This window comes from Lonchura striata, chromosome 6, assembly GCF_046129695.1.
Source record: "Lonchura striata isolate bLonStr1 chromosome 6, bLonStr1.mat, whole genome shotgun sequence".
Taxonomy (NCBI): Eukaryota; Metazoa; Chordata; class Aves; order Passeriformes; family Estrildidae; genus Lonchura; species Lonchura striata.
Window position 1 is genome coordinate 21,869,757 of NC_134608.1, and position 6,497 is coordinate 21,876,253.

The window sequence follows — 6,497 nt, forward strand, 5'->3', positions numbered from 1 at the left end:
ACATACAGTCTTTTAACACCTCCAGGGGTAGTGACTCCACCACCTCCCCGGGCAGCCCATTCCAATATTTAATCACCCTTTCAGTGAAGAATTTCTTCCTAATGTCCAGCTTAAACCTCCCCTTCCACATCTTGTGTCTTCTTGTGCTATTGCTGGTTGCCCGGGAGAAGGTGCTAACCCTCACCTGGCTACAGCCTCCTTTTTGGTAGTTGTAGAGTGATAAGGTCTACCCTGAGCCTCCTCCTTCCAGGCTAAACACCCCAGCTCCCTCAGCCACTCCTCATGGGACTTGTGCTCCAGAGCCTACCAGGCAGATAACATCCACAGCCTCCCCCTCATGTACCAGGCAGGTCCTAAAAGGAAATAAGGTTGGTCCGGCAAGGCCTGCCCCTTCAAAATCCATGCTGGCTGGGTCTGATTGCTTGGGTGTCCTGTAGGTGAAGTGTGATTTTACTCAAGATTATCTGTTCCATAAACTTGCCAGGCACTGAGGTCAGCCTGTAGTTTCCCAGAGCCTCCTTTTGGCCCTTCTTTTGGATGGGTTAACATTGGGTAACCTTGAGTCATCTGGGACCTCCCCATGAAGCCAGGACTGATGGTAAATGATGGAGAGCAGCTTTGCAAGCTCATCTGCCAGCTCCCTCATCACCCTAGGATGGATCTCATCTGGTCCCATGGACTTGTGAGCATCTAAATGGCTCAGCAAGTCACTAACTGCTTCCTCCTGGATTACAGGGGGGCTATTCTGCTCCCTGTCTCCTTTACTAGCTCAGGAGACCATGACATTGCACTCCAGAAAACATCCTGATCCCAAGTCTCTCTTCCTGGATGTATAGGTTTTTCACCCCTGTTAAAAAGTGCTGTAAAGGTGATTTAACTACCTTCTCCCTGGCTGTGGGACAGTGGTTAAATATTTTCCTAAAAGATCAACATAATATAGGGAACATTTATTGGATTTGTGTGGCGAGGTTTTTTTGTGGGGGTGGAGGATGCTACAGGGTGGCTTTTGTGAAAAGCTGATAGAAACATCCCCCATGTGTGACAGGGCCAGCACCAGGGCTCCAAGACTGGCCTGCTGCTGGCCCAGGCTGAGCCTGTCAGTGACAGGGGTAGCACCTCTGCAATAGCATAGTTAAGAAGAGAAAAAAGTTATTGTGCAGAATTAATTGCAGTCAGAGAAGAAAGGAGTGGAAATATGTGAGAGGAACAGCTCTTGCAGACACCAAGGACAGTGGAGAAGGAGAGGCAGGAGGTGGCTATTTTCAGATCACAGAATAACCTAAGGCACCCAGAAAGAACATCAACTCTTTAGTGAATGGCCCACGTTGGGATCAATCCCACAACCTCTGTGTTATTAGCACTATTCTCGGACCAGCTGAGCTAATTTCAGGGTACTCCAGGTACCAGAGCTGAGATTCCCCTGCAGCCTGTGGTGAGGATCATGATGAGGCAGCTGTGCCCCTGCAGCCCATGGAGGGCCATGGTGTATCAGATGTCCACCTGCAGCGTGTGGAGGACCCCACACTGCAGCAAGTGGATGCCCAAAGGGGGCTGTGACCTGGTGACCCCTTAAAGAAGGACCTGACAGGACCTGTGGACCTATGAAAAAAGGAGCCTACACTGGAGTAGATTTGCTAGCAGGGCTTGTGACCCTTTGGAGAGGCTATGCTGGAGAAGTTCATGAGGAACTGGAGGTTATGGGGATAACTCACATTGGAGAATTTTGTGGAGAATTCTCCAGAGGAGGGACCACACAACAGAGCAGGGGAAGAGTGTGAGGTGTTCCACCCCATGATAGAAGAAGCAGCATTATACATTTGTGTGAGATGAACTGACTACAACCCCCATTCCCTGTCACCCTGCTCTTCTGATGGAGGGGAAATAAAGAAAATTGGGAGTGAAGTTTAGTTCAAGAAGAAGGGAGTTTTTTAAAAAAAAAATAATGTGTGGTTTTTTTTTTTTTTAATTTGGGGTTATTTCTCACTATCCTACTCTGATCTGTTGGTAATAAATTAAAAATAAATTCATTTAATTTTCCCCAGTTCCCATGTTTTGCCTCTGACAGTAATTAGTGAGTGATCTCCTCCTGTCTTTAGTTCAACCCGTGAGGCTTTTGTTGTTGTCTCTCCCTGTCCAGCTGAGGGGAGTGACAGAAGAGCATTGGTTGGCACATGCCATCCAGATAGAGTCAAGCTGCCACAGTACCCCTTTTGTTTCCATCCAGCTTCACTTCATTTTTGTTTTCCTCACTTGTACTCTGCTGCAGACCTTAATGTGTATGCCTGCACAGTGAGGGCTTGCTGCTAAATATCATCTCTAAGAAACAAAGCAGCTACAAATTATGAAGGGCAGAGATAAGGGTGATTACCCTGCTAGCACACTGAGGATACAGGGCCCACGTGGCCAGTTGCTGCATCAGCCATATGATGGCTAAACTGGCTGCAATCCCATAAGTTTCTCTCCCTTCTAGGACAGATGGGAGCTTTTGAACTGATGGGGAGCAGTGAAGCATCGCAGCTTAGTCTTGGACGATTACAAATTATGTAGGAAAGACTATTTTTTGGAAGGAAGCTTCACGGATTGGAGGAGAAAGAGGAAGAAAATAAAAAGTCAGGGAGATGTGCACCTGATATATTGCTGAGGAAATGAGAGAAATAAATACAGATTGAACGTGAAGTAACAACTCTGAATCACATAATTTAAAAAGCCTAAAAATACAGGGAAAAGGTCTACTGTTCTTGTGTCTGCTAAAGCATATGTAAGTTTTGCAATAGATTTTTGTGTTTGCAAATTCACAATGTCCATGGCTCTGGCTGATAGTGGGCATAATAGAGGGCTGTCCATTTAAAGCTACTGTGCTATTGCATATAAAAATCAAAAATAGCAACTCTAACATCAGCACAACCACTGATTCCTGACCACAGCCCACTGCTTCTACCCGGGATGCTTAAAAGACTGCTGGCCGGGCTATCAATCCTCTGTGTTAATGGCCAGATCCCACACGCTGGCAATGCTCCCAGCACAGGGAGCAGGCCAGCATCTGCTTTTTGCTGGCCTCTCCTGGGAAAGCTATGGGAGGTTTCTTCAGAGTTATTTTGCTCCTTGCAGCTTTCTGTTAAACAGGCTGACACTGGGTCTGCTGCAGAGAGGGGAACAAAAAACAGGCTTTTGTAGCATAACAATGCCGTGTGCTGCTGTGCAGTGGGCAATTATGTAACCAACGCTAAATCTTTCTATAATTAGAACAAGCACCTAGTTAGAGTGATCAGAGCTCTTTTGTGTGCGCCTGCACGGGGCTATGCAAGAAAAACCTTGGCTTGAAAGAAAGATGCTGGCTTGATTTCCCTTCCCTTTTCAACTGGTGAATAAATTAAATCTCAGATTACCCCAAATTGCTGTGAAAGACAAACTGTGAAAAGCGTTTCCTTTTCATTCCTGTTGAAGACATTTGCATCCCAGGTGTGAATCTCATGAAATGCAGATCCAAACCCAAAGGCTCAGCCTCTCTGTCCCAAGCACTGGAGCAGCAAGAGCAGCCAGACTGCCTGAAGAGAGGACAGAAGGTCAGCATCAGCCCTCTCTGTTGAGAATCGATGTCTTTTTCAGATTCACTTTGATGAAGAACATGACAAGATATCTGCAAAGGCTCACTTATAATAGATATTCCTCATGTATGAAGAGGAGACTTAGGAAAAGAGAACAAAACAGTCCCAGAAAGCAGATCATCCTATGGCTTTTTGTTTGTTTGGTTTGGTTTTGGGGTTTTTTTTAATTTTTGGTCCAACTTAAATGGATATTGGCAGGTTTCGCCTTTATATTAGCAATAGAAAGTTCAGAGCTGATTCTGGAAGCCATAAAATTTTAAAATAGCCTCTTCTTACCAATCGTACTGTTCAGAGCCATTATTTAATAAAACATGTCTTGACAAAAGCATGCCCATAGCCCAAGGTCCTTCAGCCCCTGTGACTCAGTAGTCACCAAAGTCTGAATGTGACAATGGAAACTGATGTGCTCCTTGGAGAGCAGGGCTTTACACAAGCAGCAAAATCCACTTCTACCAGTATTTTGTTCCTTCAAGGCCTCTGCTCAACCTTGTTGTGTGGAATCAGTTTAGACAATTGCATGCCACCTCCATACTTCTCTCTCATAATTTCTGTTGGCAAAGGAATTTCCCCTTACTTTATTTGCTAAAGCTGTTGGTGCCTAAAGGACACTCCACTTCTTGCAGGTTGTTGGGAAGTGTCAGTGACCAACATGTCCTGTGTGAAATGCTCCAAGACCTTTGCAAAACACCCCCAGAGTCTGTGGTTTTTACAGAGGTACATGAGAACATTTTTGCCTGAGAAAGTATACTTTTCTACAATATGCAACAAATAACAGAAATTAAACCAGCCTTCATTTCAGTCGCTCCAGAGGACATAGACATGGCTTGAAGAATGTAAAGATTTTTTTACAAAGCCACTAATAAACCTTCTGATCTTCTTTTCCCAGGTATAATTATTCCTTCTGAATGCTGCCTGTAATGCCTAAGGGAATGTGAAGTACAGGGGTTGCTGATGTGGTTGAACCTTTCCATCAAATTAAGTCTCTTCTATTTCATTGTTTAGCATCTTACCTGTCCAGAATTTACCTCTTGAGTTAAGAAGTGTTGTTTATTTTGATCATTTTTATCCGAGTATGTGCAGCAACTGGTAGGCATACAGATATCTGATATTAACAATAGCTTATTCCATTACTTTGTATCATCATCTTCATTTGTTACAAGATATTTCATGAACTATTTAATTCTGGATTTGCAAATGTGAAAAGTGCTGAATTAGATAAAAAAGGTGCAGAGGATTTAATAGCCTAAACCTACCCCAAAAGATTTCTCAGAATGCATCAGAAATATGTTCTTAAAACCAGCTGTGATATTCTCATCAAAATAAAAATGTCTCTGCTCCGAACCATGCCAAGACCTCTACAGAGCCTGAACTCCTTATTCATTCTACCGAGGATCATTTTGGCATGATCATTTTGTGAATAGAGATGCATATGGAAACTTGATATCACTATTGTGCAGAAAGATATTGTCCAAAATATCCTGATGAAAACAGAAAGGAATTAATCCTTTTTGTCTTAGAGAGAGATTTATATTTGGGGAAGATACATTTCAGATTCTTAGAACCATTCCTTGCCTAATGTTTCTTTTGTGAGGAGCACAGAATAAGTTAAGTTGGTAGGGACACACAAGAATCATTGAGTCAAACACCTGGCCCTACACAGGACACCCCAAGAATCACACCACGTGCCTGAGAGCATTGTCCTGATGCTTCTTGAACTCAGGTTTGGTGCTGTGACCACTTCTGACTGTTCCTGTATGGGCCCTGGCTGCTCAGGCTTGCCCAAAGCAGGTCTGGTAATAATGAAACTATCTCTTCCCAGAAGATTTCAGCTTTGATTACAAGAGGATAAGGGATAGAAAAGTGAGCACCTCCCACAGTTTTTCAAAGGTTAAACACTCTCATTGTTAAATATTTCAACTTAATTTCTCATTTGAATTTCCCTAATTTCCACTTCCACTACTTGTAATAGCATTGCTTTCCTCTATGAGATTAAGGAGTGGCTTAATATCTTGCATTTCTAATTTGTACAAATCGCCTCTCAATTTCTTCTAATGAACAAAATATACTAAATGTCGAAGAGCAGATAAATGGAGTTAACCTCATTCTAATCTGGCAATAGTAACATTTACCTCTTAAACTTCACCACAAAACAAATCAACTTATTGTATTTCCCCTACACTTCCAACTAATGATAGCCTTATCTTACCTTTGTAGTCTTTTAACCCTCTTCTACCTTCCAGAATTGTTTTAAACTTGAAGACCAGGACAAGAGTCCCTCTAGAGTTCACTATATCCCTTCTTCCACATCCATGGCCTGCATGAGACTTTTTGTTACTTCATAGCACAATAAATTTGTCCTAAGCTCCTTGTCTCTCATAACCCTCATGGGTCCTTTTCAGGGCCACTGGTTCCCAGCACAGCCTGTATTTAACCCCACATTTTTTGCTTACAGATATATGAGTTTGCACAATGGGATGTTGGAACACAGCTCATTTAAATGAGCTGTACTTACCAAGTCATCTAGCTCACATTGTATTACTCTCCTCCCAGTATCCCTGAATATTTTGCCACTCATTTTGAAACATACACTTTATGAATAGCAATTTCATATTGACAGCAAGCTGATGAAAATGGTGACTAGCATAAATCATAGTGTGTGCCTTCCTCTGGAACTTCCTCAGAAATACCTTATGCAACATTGATTCCTGTTGATTCCTTTTTACTTTGAAATGCCAGCCACTTCCCAACCCCAGTGGCACACCTCTTCAAGTGTTGCACAGTGCTAATTCTTTAATCAAAGCATCATCATAAGCAGAAGATAGCAGTCATAGTGTGGTGATACATTCCCCCCATACCGCATTAAATAATACTCCACAGCAAAGAAAGAAGGAG